This window comes from Musca autumnalis, unplaced genomic scaffold, assembly GCF_047663935.1.
Source record: "Musca autumnalis isolate F117 unplaced genomic scaffold, ASM4766393v1 scaffold_1, whole genome shotgun sequence".
NCBI classification, from domain to species: domain Eukaryota; kingdom Metazoa; phylum Arthropoda; class Insecta; order Diptera; family Muscidae; genus Musca; species Musca autumnalis.
The window spans coordinates 152,039,236-152,056,656 of record NW_027411644.1 but is presented as its reverse complement, the minus strand read 5'-3'; positions in this window follow the sequence as shown (position 1 = coordinate 152,056,656).

The following is a 17,421-nucleotide window of genomic DNA, read 5'->3' as shown; positions in this document are numbered from 1 at the left end:
GAGAAAGATTCATTGAACTATATCGTTCTCGGAACTATTTGGAATGAATGAAATAGAAAGAACGATGAAAGAGAAAGATTTATTGAATTATATCGCTTTCGGAACTATGGAACTATATTAAGTAACTAGTTCCTTTTGGGAAAAGGAACTAGAAAGATTGATTCGCTCCGGGAACTAGATTGCCCAACTCTAGCAAACTCGACTTCTGTCAGTGTGGTAAATAGTGACCTGTCAGCCTTGTTAAAGTTGACAAAAGTTATATTCTCAGATGTGGTAATTGGTTGGTAATTGGAAATGCAATACCCACATGCCAGGTGGTGTTCGCAACTAAATTTGCACTCACTAATGTCACGTCAGGTTAACTACAGAAGATAGCAGTAATGCGGGTAGGATGCTCCTCGTTTATGGAGCATCTACCTGTTCTGCTATGTTTCCTCTGGCGTCACAGCCTAACTCGGAGCACCAGTTGTCGTGGTGCTCATTTAGGTCTCCCATGACGATTGTATTCTCATCCTGGAGGTAGGGAATGATGACCGGTTTGTAGCCTGTTTGGCAGGCGGAGTCGGGGGGATGTAAATATTAAGGATTTTTTATTTCGTTTTCTCCAAATGAGATAGCTATTTCCTGAATCTCCAAGTGGAGGTCTGTTGTGGTTATTGGAAGCGGTCTATAGGATAGGGAATCGTGGATTATATAGGCTATTCCGCCTGCATCTCTGTCTCTATCTAGTCTGAGGATAGAGTAGAAAGTCGATATTATTTAGTTGTTCCTATCGGACAACTTGGTTTCCTGGATTTCGGCGAGTGGAATACCTTTCCTATTCATATAGGCCGTGATCTTTGTTATTTCCCTGCTTAGACCATTGCAGTTCTATTGGAGGATTTCTAGCAAATGTGTGTTGCTGATTGCAGAGGTGGTGTTTGTCAGGTGTATGGGGCAGTATCAATTGAGCTCTGCGACAGCAGGAGAGTGCTGTGCTGAGTTTCTAAGGCCTGAGAATCTTAGATGTGTTTCGGTGTGGCAACCACCTGTTGTTACTTTTCTAATATGTCGACTGCAAAAGGTTTGAAATGTGGATCCTGCAATCAAGCTATTAACAAATCAGTCAGCATAAATTGCAAAATTTGTTCCACCTGGCTGCATGTTCTAAATTGTCTGAAGTTGATCTTCAAGCCCTTAAGACTGTCAAAACCAGTCTGTTTGTCTGTGGTTCTTGTGAGCAAAGCAGTATTGGGGCACAAGCTGATACGAATGTGCCTACTGGTATTAGATATATTAAACGCAAACTCTATACTTTTATTTCTACAAATCAGTCTGAACTAATTTCCATTAGGGATGCGATTGATGGTATGAAAAGTAAGAGGTGTTCCTGTTTGAAGGAGATGAAGACTGAAATTAGTGAATGCAATAAGCGGATTACTACTGTTTAGTCCAAGACTTATGACAGAATGAAAGCCCTGGAGAAAAATTTTGAAAGCTATTCTCGGCTGAAGAGATAGGCATAGACCTTCAAGTAAAGATATGTGGTAATCCCTGTATTGATGAAATGAAAATGCATCAATTAACAGAGGGTCCAAAACAGAGATTGAATGAAGTTATACAGAAATTCCCAACATTTGAACAACATGGTTTACGTTGCACAAAACTAGAATAACATGTAAATAAATTGAGAATGAGAGTCCGGTAAAAGGCAATCATTATCCTCTCTATCCTGCTGTTCAGGAGATTGTGTACAAAGAGATCGACAACATGTTCGCCTTAAAAGTAATAGAAGAGAGCGACTCGCCATGGAGTAACAGAACGACTGTTCTCCGAAAACCAGGGAAGAACAGATGTTGTTTCGACGCCAGCAAATTAAACGGCTTAACATTCAAAGACGCCGACGGTTTATTGAGCCGGATAGATCAGACGCACTTTATTAGTAGCGTCGATTCTAAATACGCCTTCTGGCAATTAGGGCTAGAACCGTCCTCCGAGCTATGCTTGCCACCACCAGAGCAGCTATAAAGGCGGTATGTACCAAGTGTTGCGATCAGTAAGAAATTCAACAAATGATTCTAAAAAATTACTATGATCAAAAGAATATATTATTGAATATGTTGATTTTAATAACAAAAAATATATGATTTCACGACGTCAGCGAATATCTGGCAGAATTTGGAAATTCGTAAGACCTTATATACGTGTGTGTTTATGTATTTTAGAAGAGACATGGACAGTTCTGGGAGATGGGTATCCCTAGATGCACATCATCTTTTTTAAAGAATGTTTGCGGATAGACCGTAAGCATTTTAATATATTATGTGAGCAACTTTAATCAATGAAAAAAACTAATAAACTTTGAGAAAATGTATACAACTGGACAAAAGAATTGTCAAATTATTGTATACGCTAAGGACGTCTGCGGAATACACCACAATTGGGCGTTTATTTGGAGTGTTGCAACATCTACCCAGCAATATTTTGACCGAACAAAAAGTGGACGAGTATGTTAAAGACTGAGAGTCTTGATCCTCAGAACTTGGTAAGTAGTTCAAAAAAATTTGTTCTTAATAAAGACCTATCAAGGATTATTTCTGATAATAAACCTTCCATTAATGTTTATTATTTGATTTAGCAGATGCTTGTCGTATCGAGATTAAACTTCCAAGGGAGGAAGCATATGATTATTACAACATAAGGGTTGGTACACTATGGTGCTCTTGGCTTTAGTGGATCATAGGGAATAGAATATTATTATAACAACCCTTTGTTTCGTATAAGATTTTCATTTCAGATACCATTTTACATACATTAACGCCGGTGCTCCCGGTCGGTGCAACGATTCGTATATATACAAGGGCAGGAAATCGAAGAAATTGCCTCAAAGGTAAATCAAAATGAAGAATAGGAGTGGTACAATTAGCAGAACCAATGATGAAGCCGTACCCATTTTCTGTAACTGCTTCAGACAAGAAGAAATATTATTATAGGCTTTTGCAGGGTTAAAAAGGAATTGACATTTGAAGCCCAGTGGGTTTGTTAAATCCGGTTATATATAAACGTACTATAAGTCACTTTTGGTAAAATACTAAAGGCAAAGGGCAACCTAGTTCGAATTTGAATCGTCCGTTCTTTATTCTTTTATCAGAAATAACTTAAGCAAGAATACCACACTCCGTATGTACCGAGAACAAAAAGGAACAGACCATGTCATACGAATACATACAAAGTAATTTCACTAGAAAAAAATCTTCTATATTATTGTAACCCATATTACATTTTCAATTAAATTGAAAAAAAAAATATTCCATACTCTTCAACGAATGGTGAATAACATATTTTTAAGAAAATTTCAAATGATTGACTTTTAACAGCTAATTTGTGTGATAGGTTGGTAACAGGTACCTACATACATATATTTCGCATTTTATGATGGTAAAAGTAAAGTTTAAAAAAATCGAAGTCGGAAAAAACCTGAATGCATTTCGAATTTTCTCTAATTATTTTTTTGGATAACAATCGCATTTATAATTGCTGAAAAAGAACAAAATGTGGCGCAACGTATTTTGTTAAATTTCAACTTGACTGTGTATTTACACATGCCGGGATTTCGAACCACTGAGTACAAATATTCACCTATAAATATTTTCTAAACAGAGTCGGAGTTGTGAAAAATCTGGCGTAATACTTTTGTTAAGGAGTTTATAAAAATCGCGAAAAATGAATGAAGGTTTCTTAACATAATCGAATTGTGGATATGATTAAATGTTTGTTTCAATGCAAAACTGCAGTACTTCTTTCATACAAATGTTATAAAAACAAATTTAAAAATCGTGAAATTCGATTGTTTTTACAATATTTTTGAAAATTTAACATAGCTGAAGCCAAAGTTTATCCTTTTAGAACACACGGCTTGTGATCGTACATTATATGAAATAAATATTTTTTTTGATAAAATGAAAGGTTTTTGGACGTAGCAGAAAATATTGGCTTTTAAAATAATTTGCGAGGAAGCTGTGGATATATTTTTGTTAAAAAATGGGTTGAAGCAAACTTGTCTGTTTTTGTTTTCTCTCGATTTGTGAGTAAACCACACTTTTCACGATTTCTCTGCCAAAATAAAAGTAGAAGCTAGGTTAGGTTAGGTTGATAAGAGGGGTGATCCTAGATCACCACATGCCCATGTGGACATACACTTAAGCCATAAGTAGGCCTAAAGTAGAAGCTAACTAAATAAATATCATATCACTAATGCACTACTTTTCAAAATTTGCTCTTCTTCTTTCATTAAATGATGCTGATATTTTGAAGTCAGATTTACAGTGTTTTTTGACATTTTCTTCTAGCTGTGTTCCGCAAACATGTTTTCCAAAAAATCATTTATAGGCTTGTAGTACTTGCGATTCTGTGAAAATTTTGTGCGAGCATTTTTCTAAACATCATATTTTTCGGGTCTAATATTTGCAATTTACGTCCCGGATCTAATAAATCATTCCTCGTGAAAATCCATCTACTAAAACGCGAGTTACGATAAATTCCAAAGTAGGAAAATCGGTTATAATTGTTTTTGAAATTATCGCGTTTTCTGCGGGCCATTTCCACAGCAATGAAAAAAAACTGATACAACATTTTCGGTTTTGAAGAACCAGAGATTTAAAAAAATCAGTGGTAAGGACCTACATTCATTTTATCCCAAAAAAATGTGTGTGTTGCTACATCCACTGTTCTTCATTGACCGCCTTGGAATAGAAATAAATCGATGTAGATTTTCATGTTGGACACCGAAATCGGATGCGGACAGAAATTGTATGCACTCTCCGCAAATTAGTGACGTTTTATAGCTTTTTGAACACTAAGATGCAGCCGATGCTATATCTTAGCCTCTCAATAAAATTTCGAAAAATATATACAAATTAAAAGATATGGTCTTGCCGTACATGAAAATCACATGCGGACAAAATGATTTTGATAATTATGCGATTTACACGTATTTTAAAATGCATATAAATTAAAATCCTCAGCAACCCAATTATCTTCCCCAATGGGAAAGCTTTAATATGAATGTCTATAAAGCAAAATCCGTTATTTTATTGGGAGATTTAAGCAAAATGAAGGAAGTATTCCTATATATTTTTCCAATATTTTGAACTACATAATGCATGTGAAAAAATATTTTTTCAAAAAAAATTATTATGACCGCAACAACCAAAAAATTGGCTCAGAAGCAGATTCTGGGAATTTTTTTTCTTAACCTATGTGCTAAAAATCTTTGATGTAACTTTCACAACAAACAAATAAAAGTCCGTTGCTTTTGTATATGCTACCGAAATAGTCAAAATCATTTAATTTTGGGAAAATCATATTCATTGGTACAAAAAGAAAACAATTTCACACACCAATTCCAAATTCGCCTTCTGTTTATTCGAGTTTGATATTATACCCAAAATTAAAGCATATTTTAAGAATGATTCTTTAAATATTACTTCAGATAAAGCAAAATTAGTTGAAGTTACCTGGGAACAGTTAATTTATTTTTATATAAAATATAGCATATTTTAAGGATTATCGATGATAATACTCCATGAACGGGGTTCGGAGTCTTCATAATTTCCCAACAAAATGTCATTTCTACCAATGCTTTGGCATGTTATTTTCACCAACCCTTTGCAATGACATTATCATTACGACGAGAGTTTTAACCAGGGTTTTGGAGTAGGAGTCTACGAGTCGGAGTCGAGCAATTTTGCTGGAGTCTAAGTCGGAGTCTGAGTCGAAAAAAATAACTCGACTCCGATTCTGGGCAATATTTTTCTACATTATAGAAATATAACATTAAATTCGGGACACCGAAATTTTTTCAAAAAATCATTTCTACAGTGTTTTATTTAATTTGCTTTGGTGTTCGTTTAGTTCAAATCTAGTAGCTCATTTTTAAAACACAGTTGCAGTTGACCAAACGAACTTAAACTTTGCACACTTTTCAGATTTGGATGACAATACGTGAATATGAAACCAAAACCAATATGGGTCCATTTTTCCTATAGCCCACATATAACGGTACCACTCGATTTCAGACAATTTAAAGTTTTTATCTACAATTTCGGCCTAAATTTACTGTAATTTGGTTATGGGCTTCTCAGTGGTCAAAAAATGTATTTACTAAAGAGTTAAAAATAAAAAATAGGTAAAAAATTAAGATTCAGTGTTTTGTTTATAAATGCACTTAAAACTAGAAAATAATTTGTCGCTTATGTTTGGTTTACATTCGTCGTCTTTTCGTGATTGCCGATTTATTTTAAAAATATTTTCATCCGCTGCGCTTTTTCAGAAAGGATTTACATGTTTTTGCAAACACTTTTTGTTTTCTTAAATAGTGCAAATATTTTTGTAAAAAGTCGTGCGGTTTTTTCCAAAAAAAATAGCCTGCTGCACTATCCTTATTTAGAAATGGTAATTGAATTAAATACATAGTTTTAAATAACTTTACATTTTCTTAAAACAAGCTAATATTTCTGTTAAAATCGCGCGATTTTTAGCTTCATAAGCTTCATTTCCATTCATCTTAATGGCTACTAAAAAACGAAAAATATATACACATCCGGCAGGCAAAATAATTTATTTTTCACTTCATAGTATTTTTCACAAAAATATAATTTGAAATGGATAGAGATGTGAAATGGGTAAATACTCAGAAATTTACCCAAGATAGGCCTGTTCGATAACCCGACAATTTGTACAAACTTTTACAAAATGCTGTTCGACAACAAACTTGTTCCATAAAAGAGAAATTGCAAGTACTTGCAAGAACTATTTACTTGCGAAGTTATCGAACATACCTAATTTAGGTAGAAACTATACAGACAATAATGCTCAAATTAGCATATAAAACATATTGGTTTGAAAGATAAAGCGCCATAAAAGGAGCTGTAGTAAATGTACCCATAAATGGGCGCTCAGTGCACTCATCGGTTAACTCAACTTTTTTAAAAATCTTAAATTTAAGTGTCAAAGCCCTAAATATAGTTATAACTATTTATGTTATTAATAACTTTCCCGAATAATAAAGATTAGCATCGTTAAATGGCAATTGGTGCATCGACGCTTATTTTTTTAAATAGCCAAAGATGCTCTCTCCATCTCCCTCAACAGATAAAAAGAAGCACAATGCTAAAGGAAAACGGAACGGAAACAGAAAAGTAACCGTCACAGGACTTCATGTTAGATAGGTCGAAACCAAGATTGATTTAACAGGTCACGTAAGTACCACAACAACAACTCAATTTTAGCCAAAAATTCTTCTAGATTTCATCATGCTTGTTTACGTTTTCATACAATTTATTCACAATAACAAAAAATTGACAGATTGAAACCACGACTCTGGCGTTTTACGCCACCTTATAATTTCATCATGGTCCAAACCCTATCTCATACAATTAAAATGTGACTTTATTATAGAATACAGAATTTCAAGCCATTAATATAAGAAAATATTTCGTGGCTACATCAGAGTTTGAAAAATATACATAGGTCAGCTTTTATTATATCTTAAAGGTAGAGCCAATGAACGTGAACAAACAAAACGATTCCAGTACCAATCACACAACACCACAAACTTTTCAGCTTCTCTGAATCGTTTTATTCTCGCAACCAAAACAAAACCACAAACTTTTAAATATAAAAATATGAAAACTGTACGATTGCTGAAATGTACTTTCGGCTATGCTTTGCCGAGTTGTTTCATTCGCCAAGGAACGACTCCGTCGACTCCGTGAAAAGAACGAACGGATCCGTATCCAGCTCATTCGTTTATATCGTTCATTTAGATCGCTAAACAAAACCACCAACATTAGCTTTGCACACTAGGGTTATGACTTTTTTACAACCTTATATCCCTGTATCATAGCCTGATGAGTTTTGCCATAAGATTACATAAAATCTTAATTATAAGGTGATTCGGTGAAAAAACCTCACGCACAAAATGATTTTAAAATTTGAATTTATCAAAATTATGGGCAATTTTTTGAAGCCATTGAAAACAGATTTATAATTGAAAATAAACTTTAGAGCCACATGAGATAATTAAAATGACATAAAATTTATTTCTCACTATTTTTCTTCAATTCTGAGAATCGTAAAAATGTCGTAAACGCTTTTATTCAAAAATATAATTTTTAACAAAAAACAAAAAATTTAAAATTTTTTCAAAGTGACTTTTTTTGCGACTTTTTAATATTTGAATGAAATAAACGTTATTATAGTTATTAATAGGCTTATATTTATTCATTCGCGCAACAAAAAATATTTTTTTGAAAAATTTTTTTTTTTCATTTCATATATTTTTTCAAAAAATTATTTTTTTAAAATCGATTTGTGCGTGAACTTTTTTTATATTTCAATGGAATAAACGATAGCATAGTGATTAATAGGCAAAAGTTCATTCATCCCTGCTACAGGAAATCATTTTTGAGGAAAAATGTCAAAAAGTCATAACCCTATTGCACACACACAATCAATTCAATAGTCACACGCGCAAAATTTGAGGTAGAGAAAATTGAGCTTTTGGGGAGAGCGGGGAGGAAAAAGTAGAGAGGGGCTCTTTCCTCTCCGCTCCCTCCCAAAAACTCAAGTGTAACTACCGAACAAGCAAGAAAAACAAATGCATATGGTTGCAGAGTTGTGTCGTCCTTTTACATCGTACGTTTAAATTTTGAGCTCTATTTTGCTTATCTCGTTCTTTTTGCTGTCATCGTTTTTAAAGCGCATGTTTTTTCTAGTTTTTAAGTTGAACGTGTGTTAATTTTCGCTCTAACTATCCCTTACGATGAAAACATTTCGTTTTTTTTTCTTGTTAACATCATTACGTGTTGGTGAATTAAAAAATAAATATCTTGTGTGTCGAATGTAGTGTTTTTTAATTATAACATAGATATAAATTAACAATATATTAAAATTATATTCAAATAAAAATTAGTTTTTCTATATTGAATGGAAAAAACATTTTTGGCTTATTTTTAAGAGTGATAAAACGAGTATTGAATATTGATGCAGATAACTAACGATATTCACAAAAAATGATAGACTGAAATGTTTTATTGAACGAAAAAGAGCCAAGGAACGAAGTGAAAGATCCGGATCTTTTTGGTGAACGGAATGAAAAAGATCGATCAGCTCAACGAACGAGATTGCCCAACACTAGCCCTTGATGAGAATAACAACAGAACAACCACCAGTCTTCGTTCAGAAGTCAATGAAGAAGGTTCTATTGTCGCTTGTTTCAATGATTTTTAAGTTTAGCTATGTATTAACACACACGCTGTTTGTGGAGAGAACGAGAGAGAGAGTCGTATGCGTGAGACCGCAAACAATGCGTTTGTATTAGTGCCGATACCTGTTTTAAACCACCAAACGAATCATTCATTCATTGAATCGTTCATGTGTATTGAACTTTTTCGTTTTCTATCTGTTGTTGTGGAATTGAGAACTTTTCGCTATTCGTTTTGTTCGCACTCACGAATGTAAACAAAACAAAACTAAACAGCGAGTTCGGTTTCGTTTTGTATTGTTCCTATGAAAAATACGAAACGAAACGATTGGAAATGTTATTTGAAGTATTTTTACGTATTCTACCGTAGAATTGTGACAAAGCAAAAATTGAGAGACATGATGCTAAAATTCATTCCCCTGTTAAACACCATAACTATAAGAACTTGTAAATCTGATGATGAATAATGAAGAAGACATTATTTAAAATATTGTTGAATCATCCCAAAGAATAATGTCGCTAACATAAACTGTACTGCCAACATTAATTTTTATGGAAAAGATGTAATAAAAATGTATGTATAACCATAGACTAATAGAAGTATAGACAAAGAAATCCTCTCAACTAAATTATGTCACTGAGTGTGAATTGAGTCAATAAATGTCAATAACTATACATTTTTAAACTATTAATTCTTGTTAAAGGCTATATCCCAGCAAAAATTCGGATCCATTAGTCATTACGTAACCCATTACAAAGTAATGTAGACAGCTTATTTTCCCATTACAAGTAATCTGGAAAGTAATGGGATACTTTTTAAAAAAAATACAAGGCAACCCTACTTACTTTACTCCTCACTAAGTAATGAGGACGGTGGTACAGTGAGTGTGTGTCCGACTTTAAATCCTAGGGTTGTGTGTTCAACGCTCACTGTCGGCACGAGAGTTTTTTTTAATTAAAAAATAACAGTTCGTAGTGCACATGTGCACTGCACATTTAAGTTCTTAAGCAACCCTTAATGTTCGTGTGCGTGGCATAGTATGTAGTGTCTTTGGCTAGAAATCAGAGGGTTCGTGTGTTCAACACTCGCACAACGAGCGAAATAAAATAAAGTAAAATGAAAGTAAGAAGTGTGTTGAAATTAAAAAAATTCTCCACATCAACTGTTCTAAAAATAGAATTTTTTCAACTTACTTTTCAACTTCTAGTGGCCACAGAATAACTAGTTATTCTAGTGGTCATAAAATAACTACAAACTGAGTGCGTCATGTCCTTGTAAAAATAATGGGGAAGAAAGGGGTTTGCGAGTAGTTACAGTTACGGCAGCCAAAAATCCCTTACAAAACCCATGATTTTGGGAGGACTTTTTTCTGGGATGTGGGTAATATTGGCCGCATCTACATCCACATATAAAAATATTCAAAAAAATATTGCAATTTACCCCAAAACATTGTGCAATTGAGTGAAAACGCTGGCAGTTTCTCAACTTTTTGTTTTATGGAGTTAATTGTTCTGTGCACTGAACGGCTCAAATTGAATGATACCGTGACATAACTTCCTAGAACATTTGATCAATGCTGGAAAGTACTTTGGTGTAGGCGCAGATGCCGCTATAGTCGTGAATTCATTCCATTTTTATTTTTAAATTGTAACGACGAATATCTCTGTTTCGGTTGGAGACATTACGACAAAAGTGACCATTAATATAGCTCATTTAGTCTAGCCATAAATCCTCAACTGGATTTAATAAATCCAGTACAAATCTCATTGCATTTAGATATACCTTTGGAGGATTTAAATGACAGTCAGCTGATTTTTGTTCATAACGCAATTACCAAGGTAGATCCATCAGCCCATCTGATCGAATTTGAAACGTCAAAAGAAGGTGTTGTAAATTGAATTCGTCTCAGAAAACATACGGCAAACTACAAATTTATTGTTTAATATTGAAAATATTAGCACATTATGCTACTAATGCTAACTAATGAGCAAATAATGAATTGTTGTGGCGCACAGAGGGGAAATTTGTGTTAAAAGTTGATCAAAAGCCCTAGAAAGCTCATTTATAGTCCGATTGATATAAAATTTTTCACAAAGCATATCTTCTGTACAAGGATTAATCCTATAGAAAATAATGAAAATCGGTCCAGATTTGGATGCAGCTTCCATATATATTCGCATCTGATATGAGATAAAAATGCACCAAAATCACTGAAATTTGACACATGCAACCTGAACTAGCCTTAAAAAACATTGAGCCAATTTTCAAACAAATCGGTACAGATGTATATATAGTCCCATATACATATATTTCATTCCAAATTTTATTTTTTGAAACTTCCTTAAATTACATTTTTCTTAATTCACATGAGAAAAGCCGTGAATATTTCTGAATAATGCAAACATATTCGATAGGTGTTGGTTTAGTCTGATAAATAAGAGCCCCGGTTATAAGGCGGAGCAAAATTTAGTGTGAGTAAACCTTGCAATTCCATATAAAAATATTTCATATTTTAGTTGCGATAAATTAGATTTTTTCGGAATGGCGCAAATATGCGCAATTTTTTATGATTGAATCTGATATTTGAGACTCAAGCGCATAAAACATTAGAAGAAACTATGGTCGGGAAACGACGGGGAAATAGACTTTTTCACTATTGAAATTGTAGTAATCTTAAAAATTATCATACAAAATTATCATAAAGAGGATATGTATCACCATTATTAAAGAGTAAATATGTAAAATCAATCTGAAAATTTTTAATGCTAATCTTGTTCGGAGACTGTACAAAAGCAATAAATCTTGAAAAATATAAATTTTCGCGAAAATAATGTCATTTTAATGTTCACCTAATTTCTTAGTTTTCGAAAATTTAGTTTTTATTTTCAGTAAGGCTGAGTTCAATCGACTACTGCATTGGATTGATTAATCTTACAAAGTCGAGGATGGTTATAGCAAATGTAGAAAAGTGTCTGGTTGCCGTTTATCAACATTTTTTCATAAAAAAACGATTTTCATATTTTGAGTTTTGAGCAACTTTAGGCCTATGTTTCCCCTCTGTGTGGCGTTTAGATATCGTAAATATTAGTCTTGGTTGATTAAAATCAACTTTGTATATCAAAGCAAATTTAATTTTTTCGCCTTGTTTACATATTTTGACATTTTAAATTATTTTTGTTGTAGCAATTCACCGACGCATCTACCTTGTTTCTTGTTCCAGCTTGCAACTTTTTGTATTTTCTAGCAACATGTTGCAAAAAACTGGATTTATGCCGGATTTAAAACAAATACACTCAATACGAGGATTATTTATGTATGGGAAATCTGGTAGATTATGACCGGATTTAGCAAATAAAACCTGATATTGCGCTAAATCCGGCTAATGAACTCATATCTAATGCCCCATTAAAGTAGACCTTCTGGGCTCTTCATTGGTTCCTATTAAAATTTTACCTATTCCAGATGAAAACATGATGGACAAATATCAGAGTTCTTGCGAAATTAGAAACATGTAACCTGCAAATCAAAAAGACCAGACAGTAGTCAAATATTAAACATGCACAAAAAGCTACAAGCTATCCCAATATTTCATTTTGGGACATTTATTGTGATTTAAAAAGATTAGACGTTACTCATTACATGGTAAATTATATAACCGCATTTGACGAATTCGAATAAAACTTTAAAACATCAAATAACTACACTTTTAAAATTCGAATAACTTTCATATACATACATATCGTCACCATAAATACTCGAAGTCGTATCTCCAAAAAGATCAAAATTAGTTTTTTGATTGAATCTACTACATAAGACTAAAATACATGCTCTTGCAAAATTTGGTTTCATTACTAACGTATATGAATGATTATATCCCAGCAAAAAAATCCTCCCAAAATAATGGGTTTTGTAAGGGATTTTTGGCAGCCGTAACTACTTACACATTCCCCTACTAACCCATTATTTTAACAAGGACATGTCGCACTAAATTACTAGTTATTCTACGGCCACTAGGAGTTGAAAATAAGCTATATGATAAAAAAATATTTTTTTTATTTTTTAGGTTCACTTTAGGTGGAATTTTTTTCAATTTCAACACACTTCATATTTTTATTTTATTTCGCCCCTTACTGGTTTTGAACACACGAACTTCTTCATACTACCGAACACACTACATACTAGGCCACGCACACGAACATTAAGGATTGTTTCAATGTTTACATGTGCACCACCAAGTGTTCATTGGTTTTTTTAACAAAAAGTACCCGGCCGGCAATGAGCGTTGAACACACAACACTCTGATTTGTAGTCGAACACACTAGCACTGTGCCACCGTACTCATAACTTAATAAGGAGTAATTTAAGTAGTTATGTTTGTTTACATTACTTTGTAATGGGCTACATAATGACTAACGGATCCGAACTTTTGCTGGGTATCCCATATACTCGCCGTCATAAGATTAATATTCCATAAAATAGTTTTTCATTTTATTACGTTTTTGCTTCTCCTGTAAAATTATTATTTTGTTAGTTTCGACTTTTGGCATTTATGGTGACGATATACAGATGCGTCAGCCCCGTCCCGATTATAGCCTTTCCTTCGTTGATTTTATGATATTTGTTTCCAAATGCAATATTAAAACTCGTGATAATGTGTTGTCCATATTGGAATTAACAAATTTAGAAACATTGTTTTACCTCAGGCAGTTACTTTGTATTCATTTGTTATGCAACATGCGATGGTATCTTCTTCAGGTGAATGAATCAAGTTTCATTAATTAGTTAATTAGGCAATCAATAAGAATCAAAAGCGTCAAGAACACGTTTTCTACAACTGGATATGACGAAAATAATTAACTCTAATGTGTGGTATGCAAAATTACAATTATATTATTTCTAAACAAATTTGTCTTTGACATTTTTGGTTAAAATCTGCGTTGTAGCTCATTAGAGCCTTGAAAAGAATAAAACATAGAAAATCATTTTTATTACATTATTACATTTTTATTATACTTTTGTGACAATCTTGTCCTCGTTTAAAATAAGAGATTTCAGCTGCACCATACTAAGAATTTGAACGCGGAAAACAGTAATGAGTCGTCCGACTAAATTTTAGAAACTAATATGTTATACCGGCAGTGTAAACCTGTAAATTATTGTTAAATTAAAAATAGTAGCTTTTACTAATAATTGTTTGCCTAAAACCAACAAACAACGAGCAAAAATTAACGTTTAAAATAAATTTCCATATACAAATGTATGTATGTACCACTAGCAAGTGCCCGCTACTTTGTTAGCGGAAATCCACATTAATATAAAATAGGAAAATAAATAAATCGACCAAAACGCGGAATATAATTTCATCCGTTAACATTTAAAACTTTTTTATCAAAATAAAATAATTCTACTCACGACATTATGGGATTTTACCACTTACCGTTTTCTAAATATCATCGCATGTTTTAAAAATTTATCTATCTAAATCGACTTATGAAAATTGTACAGAGATACTACACTAGGAAGTATTTCATTCAACATGGTCCGATCACTTACTCCGAATTTCCAACAGAAATGAGCGAAAAAAGTGCAGATGTCTTAAAAAATTCAAGCAGTAATTAGGAATTGATTGAAATATTTTGGTGTTTGGTGCATAAAATACATGAAAGTGCGCGAAACTATATATGGAGCTATATCCAAATCTGAACCAAAATCCGTTACACATTCCAAATATCATCAATATTGGAAATTGTTCATACTTTGGACGAAAAAAAATACTATCCTTAATTTTCACTCGGATAGGATAATAAATGCTATCCTTAATGCTAAAGCTATATTGGATAAGTCTATCTCGTTTTCTTTTGCATATTACCCCTTAACACAGTGTGGTCTAGGGTAAACATTTCATATTAAATTTATCAGATTAATCCTGAAAATTTTTAATCTTCGGTATATGTAGTTTTTTTCTGAAACCAACAGATATTTAGTACTAAATGGCAAAATATCATTCTTCTCACATCTTATACTATGTTTACATTTACGAAATCCACTCGATTTCAACTGTCAAGTCCATTGCTCAAACGTCAAATGAAATCCAATCGATTTCAGATGAGTTTTCATTTGACGTATACACAAAGGAAATGACAGATGAAATCGAGTGGATTTCGTAAATGTAAACATAGTATTACCGAAATATCGTTCGTATTCAAAACATCTTCAATATTTACTTAAGTCTTAAGTTTTCTTTTCTAATGGTTTAGTATTTGTAAATGAAAAGCGCACAGGGCACATTAAGTTTTTTCCGTTTGTAACGCATTGAAATAATCATTTGCGACCCTATAAAGTATATATCGCTCATTTACTCAAAGAGTGGCATAACTCAAAAAATGCGTTTTCTGAGTTAGCAATTTATATTTATTCTACGACTTCTACTTTATCTTGTGTCCTATTTTCATGTTGATATCTCTAAAACTCAACGAGTTACAGCTCAGTTACTACGAGTTTCGAATAATTCAACAAAAACGTGTTTTGAGTTTATGAAGCACTAAAACACTACAAATCATGCTTGATTTTGCACAGAAATTTAGCACTCATATCTGGCTACCTGTTTACAAAATATGGTACATGTAGTTATTTTAGTTTTTGTGTAATAATATTTTTAAGTTGGGAAGTCAAATTTTGAACGCCAACTTAAAACGCGTTTTTCTCGAAACTAGATTTGAGAAGTGTCACACTTTAAGTAAATGAGGGATATGTACATTAGGGTTATGACTTTTTTACAACCTTATATCCCTGTATCATAGCCTGATGAGTTTTGCCATAAGATTACATAAAATCTTAATTATAAGGTGATTCGGTGAAAAAACCTCACGCACAAAATGATTTTAAAATTTGAATTTATCAAAATTATGGGCAATTTTTTGAAGCCATTGAAAACAGATTTATAATTGAAAATAAACTTTAGAGCCACATGAGATAATTAAAATGACATAAAATTTATTTCTCACTATTTTTCTTCAATTCTGAGAATCGTAAAAATGTCGTAAACGCTTTTATTCAAAAATATAATTTTTAACAAAAAACAAAAAATTTAAAATTTTTTCAAAGTGACTTTTTTTGCGACTTTTTAATATTTGAATGAAATAAACGTTATTATAGTTATTAATAGGCTTATATTTATTCATTCGCGCAACAAAAAATATTTTTTTGAAAAATTTTTTTTTTTCATTTCATATATTTTTTCAAAAAATTATTTTTTTAAAATCGATTTGTGCGTGAACTTTTTTTATATTTCAATGGAATAAACGATAGCATAGTGATTAATAGGCAAAAGTTCATTCATCCCTGCTACAGGAAATCATTTTTGAGGAAAAATGTCAAAAAGTCATAACCCTAATGGACATATATTGATCAGGGTGAAATTCTGCGTCTTTTGTTTGCATGCAGGCCACCTTGACCACAACTACCATTTTGTATACTAAAACAATGTGCTGATAATTTGGCACATCTGCTTACAATTTTATTCAATAAATAAATGAGTACTGGATATTTTTCTTCAATATGGAAGGAATCATTTGTTGTATCCCTATATAAATCCGGCATTAAAATTGATATATGTAACTATATAGGAATAGCTACCTTAAATACTATTGCCAAGCTATTTGAGAAAATGGTTGCCGAGGAATTGTATTTTCAAGTAAAACCTCATTTACGTAAATACCAACACGGGTTCCGTAAAAATCGATCAACAATAACAAATATTTTAGAGCTAACAACTAAAGTAAATTAAGGATTCAGGCACCGTTATCAAACAAACTGTATCTACACAGACTTCAGTAAAGCATTTTATAAAGTCAACCACAAACTATTATTATTGAAATTGCATCATATCGGATTTTCTCCTTTACTTTTACAATCAATAACTTCTTCAACAAGAAACGTATTATTATAGCTGTGTAATTCCGGAACGAACTAGTTCCAAGGAACTATTCCGGACAAGGAACTACTGGAACTATATCCAGCTCTTGCGTTTATATAGTTCCTTTAGTTCATATAGTTCCTTTCGTTTTTCTCGTCCCTTCAATTTAACGCCTACGTCGATCTTTCGTTGTTGCTGTTTGTTCGTTGCAATTTATTTATTTTTATGTCAATTCATCTACCAAACAATGAAAACATTTCG